Source organism: Carassius carassius, chromosome 18, assembly GCF_963082965.1.
Source record: "Carassius carassius chromosome 18, fCarCar2.1, whole genome shotgun sequence".
NCBI lineage: Eukaryota > Metazoa > Chordata > Actinopteri > Cypriniformes > Cyprinidae > Carassius > Carassius carassius.
Genome location: NC_081772.1, coordinates 15778348 through 15791060, shown reverse-complemented (window position 1 = coordinate 15791060; position 12713 = coordinate 15778348). Strand labels below are relative to the sequence as shown.

Below are 12713 nucleotides of genomic sequence, written 5' to 3'. Positions count from 1 at the left end.
TCGGGACAGTGACGTCACTCTCCACCCCATGCCGTCCAAATCGCCCAAAACCGGTGCTTTTTGTTTGTGCTCGATTTGTGCTGTTTTGTGCCGTAGAAAGAACCATCATAAATTATTCCATTCTTTAGACATCACAAAATCTTTGGAGGAGGAGTGACGTCACGCAAGCAAGCCACGCTCTCCATCCATCTCGTCTACAAACCTGTCCGGTTCGTTTGTGCTCGCACAGGGCCGCAGCTGTCAGTGTTCTTTTCTGTAGATATGGGAATGTTTTATTTTAGATTTGTGCTATTGACATTTGATCTTTATATAATCACCAATGCACTATGATATGTAATGTACTGCCACTACTGTGGCTGTAAGCTACGTGTGACTGATGCTTAATTTTGTATTAAAATAAAGTAACCAATAAAAAAAAAAAGTGTCTTAAGTTTTCTGAATACTTTTAACAGCTTACAGTCATTTAAAGTCTTTCTGCCCCCTTAAAAACATTTGTTTACCCTAAGCACTGCATAGTGGGAAAACAAAACAGGAAAGGGGATCTGGCTGTGAAAAAGGTAAGCATGTGCTCTGAGATAAAATACTAAAAAAAGTACTAAAATCATGTGTGCAGGTCAATAAAATTTACAGGATCATTTGAACAAATAATAAATTGATAGACACGTCAAAGATGTGAAACTTTTTATTCATTTTGGGCATTTAGGTAAATGTATCATGTCCAAATGATCATCCATTGGTCATTAATAAGCGTAGACCTATGACATTCTTATGCCATGCCATAAAATACATTAAGTTATTAGTTTTGTACAGCAATGTACATTTCATGGCATAAAGCTTGATTTTATGCAGAGGAAATGACAGAAAGCAATATAAAAGTGGAATATGTGTTCCATTTAATCCTCTGAAGTCATATAATTAAATTTACAATGTGAACAGACTAAAATGTAACTAATTCACAGAAAAGATTGTCACCCATCCTGTACTGGGCAAGTTCAGTTATTGCTACTTTTCTTATAACTGGAAAATGTGTTGTCTTTTTGAGCTCTTTTGTAATGAATTTGTTGATTTAGTTCACAAAAGGATTCTTAGTAAATCTTAATCTGACTGATATTTTTTTTTTCTGAACTCATTGACTTGCTGATCCATATCACTGGAATGAAAGATTAACAGAAAACAATGACTTTGAGATGAGATTTTTACTGAAATATTGAAAATTCAGTCTGTTCTTTTAAGCCACCAAATGACGGATTTTCTAGTCATAAAAAAGTAGCAATATCTAAACACGGCCAATATAGGATGGATGACCAGATTTTCTGAGGTAAATCTAATTGAATGACCACAGAACAATTGGACTATAGTCTGCACATGCTTTTATTTCAGCCGTCATTTACTTGAACTGATTTGGAAAACAATATGCAGTTTAAGTGAATGGTGACTAAGTATATCACTCCCTATCATTTTGCCCAACATCTCGATTCCATGGAAGTATATATATATATATATATATATATATATATATATATATATATATATATATATATATATATATATATAATGTATATGTACACACACACACACACACACACAAACCGTATAAATAAGCAAGTAACCTGTTGGTAACAAGTTAGTTCATTTGGCCCAACTACTTTATTAAAAACTACATTAAAAATTATTCCTGTTTTGATCAGATGCCTAGGAAACCAGCCTGTGGATGTGATGACATCATCAAAGTCATCAGTGCTGCAAAGGAACAGATTATTACAGGGACAAACATAGCAGTTCCTACAGAAAAGGTGTGGGCAAATTTAAGCAAACAACTAAACAACAAAGTTTCACCAAAGAACCTTTATACTATTGTCAAGACAAACAGGCACAATATATGGCAAATCCTTGAGCTCAGCAAAACCGACACAGATATCCAAGATCAAGGTCCAAACAGTGACAGCTCACAAGAAAGCTCAGCTGATTTTCATTCAGTTGTGTCAAAGGCAGACACAAATCAGCAAAGTCAATGCTACGACATTCAATTTGAGATCAGTCTCTCTCATCAGAGATGGGTAGAAATCTGGCCTGAAAAGGTTGATTACAATGACAAATCACTCAGCACATGTAAAAGAGAATACACCATCCTGAAACGTGGTGCATGGACACACGTCCTGTATGAGGAGATATGGAAAAATATCAAAACCTCATGCACTCTTAGATTCAGGAGGGCAAAGATTTTTCCAAATGTTGCATCTCACTACATAGACATAATTGGGAACTGCACAGAGTGTGACGCACAATTGTCTATAACAGCAGAGAACATGCCAGTGGATAATGAACCAGTTGTGCTTCAATGCATAATCCGCAATGTTGATGACAGTCTCCATACTGGCAAAGCAAAACGGAAGTTATCAGGGGATCTGAGAACAAGTGTGTCTAAAGAACTCTGGGAAGGCCGAAAACCAGCACATGTATGGCGAGCAGCCGAGGCTTACAAAATGATGGATGTTGGTGACCCAGAGCCTAGCCACCTGCCAAATCTGGCAACATTAAGAAAAGCCAAACAAGAGATGGGTGACAAAGAGCTCGGAGACAAAGACCCAATCATGTCACTACATCTACTAAAATACAGTGTACCCCACAATGGAAGCATTCACGACATAGGCCTTGATAAGTTTTTTTTGCCATTACTGGACCCCATCTCAGCTGCAAGTGTATCAAATGAAATCCAAGTACTCTGGCTCATTTGTGAGCTTTGATGCAACAGGTACAGTTGTGAAAAGACTGAGAAGACCCTGTGGCAATTCTGGACATGTCTTCCTGTATCAAGGAGTTTTGTGTTCACAGGGAGATCATATTCAAGTAGTGCAAATGCTATCAGAGAGCCACACCATCAATTCTATTGCCAACTGGCTCAATGAATGGCAACGAGCAGGTGCTGCTGTGCCCAAAGAGGCGGTCTGTGATTTCTCCTTGGCTTTGCTTGGAGCACTGGTTAAGGCCTTCACTCCTTACCCAGACTTGAAAACGTACATCAATCAGTGCTTTGGAGTGCTGACAAGGAAGCCCGAAGACTCAAAGCTCCCACCTTGCTTCATCAGAGTAGATGTTGCACACTGCATCAAGCTCATTAGCCGGTGGGAATGCCTTAGACAAAAAGGAAACAGAGTAAGAGAATTCTATCTACGAGCCATGGCACAACTTTTACAGTCTGATACACTGGAAGATGCAAAGGAGCTCATTCATTCAATTGCAGTTGTTGCCTTCAGTGAATCAGAAGGAAACGATGACAAAGGTTTACCTGTTGTCTCGGAAACATGCAAAGCACAATTGAAGAGACGATTTGCAGAGGGGGTCTTGCCATGTGTCTCTGAAGATGACCAATTAACAGAGGTGACCGGAGTCGAGGAGACACTCCACACAGATCTGAAAACATGGGTTACAGAAATCTGTGAAGAAAGTAAGATGATTGCAGCACATCATGGTGACAGAGACAATCTTCATTTCCTTCCAGAGCTTGTCCCAAATATAATAAGAATGGCATGCTACCTACCTCTTTGGACAGCTGTGATGGTTCCACACTTTAAAAGCGCACACAACACAGCAAGCTCTGCAAATGTTGAGGCTGAATTTAAAAACATAAAACACGGCCTTTTCAAACATGAAAGCCTCCCCATCCGAATTGACCGTTTTGTCACACGCCACCTTGAGTTTCTTGAGGGAAACATGAGGCTTTCCTCTGCACCGGTGAAGATAACAGAGCACATTGAGACAAAGAATCAGAAGACACAAACTGCCCATAGTGAGCAGGACACAGAGGTTAAGCAACAATCAGTGGAGGAAGACCCTGTTGAAAACTGGAAAGGCCTCGGTGTTCCTCCAAAAAAACGACTGTCCTACCTTAATCCTTGCTCTGAGTGGTTGCATGCAGACATAAACCTGAAAAGAAAAAAGACAAAAATTAATGTCTTGAAAAATGGCAACTACCAGGCTAAAAAGCCCATTGCGGTTGACAAAATGCTTGTAAGTGTAAGTAATACCTGTGCCTTTGATTCCTTTTGCCAGTGCCTTTGCTCTGCATTCTGTGACAGTGGATCATTCTGTCATTATCTCAACAAAGAGCACACAAAAACTGAAATGTTTGATTTGGTGAAGACCATAGTCACAAAAGGAGTTGGAAAAGATGCTTATGCAAAGAGGGCAAAAATGCTGTTGGATACATTTCAGTGTGTTCACCTAAAATCAGGTGTGAGGCAGGTCAATGCGGATTGCAATGTTGCTAACATTATCACATCAACAATGAAACAAATGCCAAGTGCAACACTTACAGCTGAGTGCTCTTCTCCATACTGCAGCCGAAATACAAAATCTTCAAGGACCATCTATCTCCTACCAGTCAACGTAGATATTCTACAAACTGGTGGACTGAAAAGCCTCCAAGCAGCACTGGAAGATGGGCTACACCTCAACAGGTCCAAGTGTCTGAAGCCACTGAAATCACCCCAAGATTGTCCAGATAACTGGAAAATTAAGGATGATCCATCAATGAAATTCCTCTGCAATGGCTCTGTCACACACAGATGCATACCTGGACAACTACTGTGTATTGAAACAAGTGTGGATACTAACCATCCACTGTCTGAAATCCCTGTCCACATGGAGCTGGACAATCAGCTGTTCACTTTGCGAGGGGTTGTTGCATTCATTCCAGGACCAACAAGGGAATCTCTTGGACATTACGTGGCTTACTGCAGAAGAAACTCTTTTGCCTGGGAAAAATATGATGACCTGTGTGAGCATGTCACAACAGTCTCAGCAAAAAACAAAATACAACCCCATGTCATGTTGTTCACAAAGGAGGACTAAAACCTTTGATTAATGAATTTCTTGGACTGGTCTCTGCAGAAATTAGTTAATTTTCATAATCAATAAGAGAACAGTCTATATTGTTGTTCTATTGTAGTTAATCTACATTATTCACTTTATTTCTGTTTTAACAGTTCCATGATTTTTTGAGCAGGTTCTGTTTCTTTTGTAATTGTTCTGTCTTTGTACCCAGATATTCATTTTAACACTTCTATTACATGAAGTCAAATTTTTTTGTAGTTATCTTATTTTATGGTTCTTTAAAAAAAAAAAGTAAATTCTCCACAGAAATTGCTTTGTTATTGTTATATTTATCTTTGCAATTAAAAGGAAACAAGTTTGGGACATGTTGTCTGTTCAGCTGAGAGAGACCGAGAGAAAGAAAAACTTTAACCAGGTGGTTTGCTGGTCTTAAAGGAATACTTCACCCAACAATTAATAACATCTCTATAACTTTCTTTATTTGGACAAGTACGAAATGACAGAATCCTAAACTGGTCAAAAGTGGGAAGACCAAGCTAAGAACAGCAAACTAACAAGTTACAGTCCTCAATTAGTTGCTTTAAAAATGTTTTAAACAAACAGAAACACTGCTCACCTGTCCTTGGTTCACTTTATTCTTCAGAGAAAGATAAAATGCTCAGATTATCATCTGCAATATAGGCCTAGATAATGCAATAGCCTACACATTTAAAACAAACTACGTAGTAGCCTAAACTTTCATTTGATAAATTAAGCTCAATTTGAATAAAAAACATAATAATAACAAAGGAGATCGACAAGAACACAAACAAGCGACGAACATGCTACAAAGTTTTCAAAAAGCTGTGACACACAACGTGAATTTTTAAACAAGGCTATGCGTCAATCAATCACATACCTTTTTTTAAAAAATCTGGAGCTTGATGAAGTCACTGGCAATAAAACATTCCCATATATACAGAAAAGAACACTGACAGCTGCGGCCCTGTGCGAGCACAAACGAACCGGACAGGTTTGTAGACGAGATGGATGGAGAGCGCGGCTTGCTTGCGTGACGTCACTCCTCCTCCAAAGATTTTGTGATGTCTAAAGAATGGAATAATTTATGATGGTTCTTTCTACGGCACAAAACAGCACAAATCGAGCACAAACAAAAAGCACCGGTTTGGGGCGATTTGGACGGCATGGGGTGGAGAGTGACGTCACTGTCCCGAATCCAATGTGTTATTTCTAAGGAGGGGGAAAAGATACAATGTTCCTCGTAACGGCACAAACCGGCACAAATCGAGCACAAACGAGCAGCACAGTTTTGCAACGATTTGGACCATATGGGGTGGACAGTTATGTAACTGTACTTAAAAAGTTTCTTTTTTTATGTTTAAGAGGGGATCGTAGTTGCAGTGTTTCTTTCAACGGCACAAACCAGCACAAATCGAGCACAAACGAATGACACCGGTTTGGTGCGATTTGAAGGACATGGGGTGGAGAGTGACGTCACTGCCCCGAATTAAATTTGTTATATCTGCGAAAGGAAAACAGATACAGTGTTTGTTTTAACGGCACAAACCAGCACAAACCGAGCACAAACGAACGACACCGGTTTGGTGCGATTTAGATGAGGTGGGGTGGAGAGTGACGTCACAGCTCCCGAATTAAATTTATTATATCTGCGAAAGGAAAACAGATACAGTGTTTGTTTTAACGGCACAAACCAGCACAAACCGAGCACAAACGAATGACACCGGTTTGGAGCGATTTGAAGGACATGGGGTGGAGAGTGACGTCACGCAACCCAAAAAATAATGTTCAATATCTCAAACACCAAACCAGCACAAACGTTCGTTTTTGCGGCACAAATCAGCACAAACGCAGCACAAACGAATGGCATAGTTTTGGAAATTATTTCGTTTTATGGGGTGCCAACTTCACGGAGGTAAACAGACAGGGTATTTAAGCACACCAGGAGGTAATGAGGGAACTGGAGACTTGTGGGGATCAATCAATTAACAAAACAAGAAAAGGAAGATGACCAAATAAGGGAACAGAAAGTCCATGAACGTAACATATGTATGATGCTGCAAGAGACTCACAAATATTCATAGTAAAATGGCTAAATAATTCCATGCACAAAATTAAATTTTTAACATAAGTAATGAATGTACAGTGTCACAGATGGTAATAATTAAGAATATAATTGTTGTCAAAACAGTTCATTTTGGACCCTGTTCATATAATGAATACAGAGCAGAATGCCTCTGTGATTCATACAGATATTGTAATAATTCTCTTTCCTGTTTTTTGATAAATAGCATCTGTCATGCTTTTAGATAATTGTATCCATGCAGGACTTACTGTGTGTGACTTTCTTTGACTACTGGAAGCTGGAGTGCGTCACAGCCTTTTAGCCACACTGTATGACAGAACTGAACATCCACTCTTGTACCTCTGAGAGTGTTTCATACACTCTTGTGTGCATTTATGTGATAAACTGTGAAAGAGAAAGATCCAGACTGAGGGACAGAGGGGAAGAGAGCTAGTTATGTAACACAATAATGTATTCTTTTCCTAACCAGAGAGCACTTGCAATACAGTCATTCGGAGATGTTCTCTGCTGGTTCGGTAGTTTTTTATTCATCAGTTTTGGGCAATAATTAGCTAGAAATAGTAATGCTTGTAACTCATTGCATTTTTGTGAAGTAACCCTCAGTGTCTACTACACTACCTGACAACAGCTCATCTATCTTAAAAAAAAGTGTTGCTTGTTCTATCAAGTTGTGGTGTATATCGGTGCATTACTGTTTTTAGTATAATTCATATTGTAGCACAAGTAGACTTACAGCCGGGCAAACTGAGGTGATTATCAACTGACATTTCTGACTGTTTTAGTTTCATATTGAAGTCACACTTTAGTTTATTTTATAGTATTTTATAGTTGATAGTATTATTTAGTTTAGGTTTTCCTAATTATGTTTTCACATTAGTTTATCTGGTCTATTATTTATCTTGTCAAGTTTAATGCTGTCTTGGGAGATTCAAACTGATTAAAAAAACCTTCACTGATTTTGTGCCAGAATAATATTTCATTTAACTTTATATCATCAGATATATACTACTTTTCAAGAGTTTGGGATCAGTTAGATTTGTTATATATATATATATAAACAAATTAATACTTTTATTCATCGAAGATGCATTAAACTGATCAAACATGAAAGTAAAGATTTTGACATTGTTACCAAAAAAAATCTAAAATTCTTCCCAGTTCTTTTTTCTCTTCTTTTGAACTTTCATCAAAGAATCCTGAAAAAAAAAAATGTCACGCTTTCTAAAAAAAAATATATTAAACAGCTGTTTTCAACATGTTTCATGAGCATCAAATCAGCATATTAGAATGATTTCTGAAGGATCAATTGACACCAAAGACTGGAGTCATGGCTATTGAAATTTCAGCTTTGCCATCACAAGAATAAATTACATTTTAAAATAAATTGCAAAATAAAAAACAGTTATTTAAAATAGTAATAGTATTTCATAATTACATAATTACAAATTGCAATTTTTACTGTATTTTTGATCTAATAAATGCAGCCTCTGGGAGCATATAGACTGTTTTTAAAGAAACATTAAAACATCTTGCTGACACCAAAATTTTGAACATTAGTTTATTTATACTGTATTAAACTCTTTCATCTTGTTAGCTTATGTTAGTTAGTAGTTTGTAGAGAAGATGGTACTTTCTCGTGAGAGTAGCTTCACATTTTGAGTTGTTTTAGATTATCACTAAACTTTGACTTCGCAGGCTACAGTTTCACTGACTGTTTTTAGTAGATTTTTCATTTAATTGCATTTTTTAATAGCTAAAATACTCTTTTCAAGTTTGTTAGTTTTAGTCTATACCTTTAAAACAGCCTTAATCATATTTGGCCATGTTGATCTGTAGAGTTTAATCCACTCTGTTCCTCGAGATGTTTTTCACCGATAGAGTGTAATGAAACTGTAAGTGATCCACCCTCACATCAAAAACACTGCACCGCTGCATTCAAGATGGGGTTGGAATAGCACCACATCCTCATTTATCACCAGTAGACTGCATCAGACCTTTGCTTTATCTCTCTTGTTTTTGATAATGCAAGAACATATTGTCCTAGTATTTTCCATCCAAAATCAATTTTTGATTTGTTATATTGATTTTGCTTTGGAAATACATCAACAAATCATGCTGCTCTGCTAGATGAGTTCTCGGGGGAATCACAGTTGGGAAGAAGAAGTAAATTATAAGGATGTAAAGCCGACAGTGAAAAATGTTGTTAACACTGGAAAAATGTTAAATAAATGGAACACAGAAAATATGTTCTAAGTGCTGTCAGAGAAATGTTAAAGATTCGGTCTCCCTTTACATCTGTGCATACATTAAATTATTGTAGGGGCATTTTTGTTGTTTCTCCATCTCTTTCTCCCTCTCGCTCCTTTACCTGTAGTCTTCACTAATATACACTACTGTTCAAAAAAGTCTCATTATACACCAAAGCTGCATTTATTTGATGAAAAATAAAGTAAAACAGTAATAAAAGTACAATGTAGATCAACAACATGGAGATACATATAATATAAATGTACCCGAAATAAAGCATATTCCACAGAATTGTGCACATACATGTTTGGAATAGAATACAATCAATTATCTTTACTATTTATGCAGTATATACTGTAGTATGCATAGTATTCATATTTTCTTTATGAATATTGTACTTACTTACTGGGGTTGCCACAATAGGCTGGATTTGTATCCCACAATGCATAGCAAAATAACTGATAATTGGACACAATGTGACAGTCATGGTTAGGCCATGTTACATTTATACTACTAGTGTGTAGTACATACTGCACAGTATGCAGTAAGCATTACACTAGCATCTTATCAAAAACCCACATCCACAGAGATTTACAGATTCTACATGTTCTTCACTCTTGTATATTTATTTAGCAGACATTTTGGCTTTTTTAGCTCTGTTTAACATATTTGACATTTTTATTTCTATTCTATTGAATCCTGCCGATTTTGTTTCATAATCAATGCAAAGAAAAAAGTTGCTGTAAGACTCAGATTCTCTCAAACATTCCAGAATTCTCTCTTGGTCAGAGCAGCAAGGACGGCTTTTAAAAAACACTCACAGCTGACCTTTCGCACTAAACTACCTATAATCCACCTATTAGATACCGGTACACTCCAGGAAAACACATAATTCACTCAAATCAAGAATAATACTAGTTTAGCGTACTGAATAATCTTTCATCTAACACGTTTAGAGGTTTATTTTAGAGGTATGATCAAATTGTGGCTGTTGCTGATACTGTGACTGATACTAAGGCTATTTTATCTAAGCAATGGGTTGTTGTTGGAAGCTCAGTGGACCACAGTTTTTGTGACAAAAACCAGTGAATAAAACCTCTTGACTAAATTGAAATGTAACATTTATTTTGACATTTTATAAACAGAATTTGGTGATTTCTCTATACACCCTTAAAGGTGCTGTATGTAGGATTGACACAGAGTTGGTTGAACTAGGTAGTCCAAATTCAAAATATTGGAGAGGGTTTTTTCACTCGGCCCCCCCCTCAGATTTGACACACGCAGGTTGTCAGATTGATGACACAAACAGGAACAAAGTGCACTTGATGATGAATGAAAAAAAAATACGCTGTTTTCCACCAACTGGCAACCCCGGGGTGCCGAAATACAATTGGTTAAACTGGCAGTGGGCGGGTTTCACAAACCAAAGCAGACAGACATTCTGGCCCTGAACGCACATTTACTGACACAAGAATACGTACAATAACTGATTGTAGCATTGTTTTTCAGATAAACAAGTATGTTAACTTAGCATGATTCTTACATATCTGCAAACATATTATGGTATTTTTACACAGTGTTCCTGCAGCTCAATTGGTAGAGCATTGCGTTATCAAGAGCAAAGTTGGGGGTTTGATTCCCCGGGAACACATGATAGGTAAAAATTGATAGCCTGAATGCACTGTAAGTCGCTTTGGATAAAAGCGTCTGCTAAATGCATAAATTTTATTTAATTTTTAATTAATTTAATTTAATTTAATTTTGTGCTTAAGTAGAGTCAAAATCTTACATACAGCACATTTAATTAATGAGATTTCCTTTGTTTGTTTACAGTGTAATTATGAACATTGAGCTTGAAAGACTGACTCTGTATAGCTCATCTCCCTCTCAGCACCTCATTTATGTTCATCTGTTGACCAACATTTTACAGGCGTGTCACTGTGACCTGGAAAAGCAAATGATTGTTTTGTGTTGTCATAAATGCAGTTCATTAAATTGGTTTGCATGTTTAATAATGGTGGTTGTGGGTTCTGAAATGACTCATTAGATGACTAAAAGTGACTAAGTGCATATTCACTTGGTGTGGGTGTTTTCCATTCAGATTGCATATTGTGACTGATGGTACACCTGTGCTTATTTTGTGTTGTTTTCTCTTCCTCATGTGTTGGCCAAATGTGAATTAATGTATCATCTGTCTGCTCCTATTATTATGCAAAGTGTCTTTTTTCATACATAGCTGGTAAAAATGGCTTCATCACTCACCTATGGTGAAAGCAGAATTATGATAGAGATTGTGAGTCAACTCCACAGGTTTCCACAGGTCCCACACATGTGGGAGAGGTAGGTTGCTGAGTCACGTCTGAGTTCAGAAGATGATTAAACCTGCAAGACAGACTCAAGACAGCACATTAATAGAGGTGTGTCTCTGTGCGGGGGAGACATCATGACATCATGGCCAGGTATGAAATCTCTAGCCCCTAGCACAGATTTCAGGGAAAGATTCATGAAATTAACACACACCTGAGAGGGGTGTGTGTGTATGATTACTGGAAATCTGCATCTGGATGTGTGAGGTTGAGCAGGTTAGGTCATGTCAACCCTCTGGAATGCTGAAGTATTTTATTTGAATTTGTAAACTATCCGATGTCTATGCTGGCATTCAAAAGCTTTAGGGCCGTCAATTTAATATATTCATTTTATTGTATTAAAAAGTTAACACATTTAATAATGTGTTCTCCAAGTTGCACTTGACACCAGTGTTATTTAAGTATCATCAAGATGATATTATAGATTTTAATAATAGTTTGAATTTGTTTTTCATTTTCAATTTTGTTACAGTTTTATTCATTTTTGTTCATTTTATTTTAACATATGAACATTGTTTTTATTAATTTTTATTTCAGTTTTAGTTATATTAGTACAAGGTTAAATAAATGAAAAAGTTACCTAAAGTTACTTTTTGTGATGTCTATTCAGTGCTTTACTCCTCTGCCACATTTTCAATTTTGATCTTTTCAAATATTAATTTATGCAAAATATTGTGAATTATTCAGTTAGGTAATCAGCATATCATGTAGTGAATTCTATTAAAACACTGAATCAGTTGACAGCCCTAGGAAAACAAATTGTAGGCTCAGGAGAGCTTCCCTCTTAAACTCACTTATACACTCGCTTATATTTAAATACAAACACGTGTATTCACCACCTTTTTGAAACATATTTTCACAACACCCAAACAGGTTAAGTTTGTGTTGAATCAAACAATGGCGCTATTTCAGTGCAGTGTCAATGTAAGTTAAACAGTAGGGTTGGATTGAAGTGGCCCAGGGCTGTACGTTCATATTCAAGGAAACCATAAATCATCAGGTTACTGAATCTTCAGTTTTACTGGCTACCACTTCTGTATCTGTCACAGATAATAACTGTCCTAAACAGCCCTTACTTCTAAACCAGCTCCTACACTCAATCACCACACAGAAAACAGAACATTACAAGAACACCAAGTTAGGAAAAACATAATTGAAAATGA

General features: G+C 36.9%; 2 long non-coding RNA genes across 2 annotated transcripts in view; one reads left to right on the top strand and one right to left on the bottom strand.

Moving 5' to 3' along the window:
• LOC132092537 (uncharacterized) overlaps positions 1-12713 on the top strand; it is a 112452-nt gene that overhangs the window by 87647 nt on the left and 12092 nt on the right. The window lies entirely within an intron of this gene.
• Positions 1640-3867, bottom strand: LOC132092536 (uncharacterized). Its single transcript, XR_009422232.1, has 3 exons — positions 3691-3867; positions 3539-3610; positions 1640-3411 (listed from the first exon to the last, which is right to left on the bottom strand). It is a non-coding gene; the product is annotated as an uncharacterized LOC132092536 (long non-coding RNA).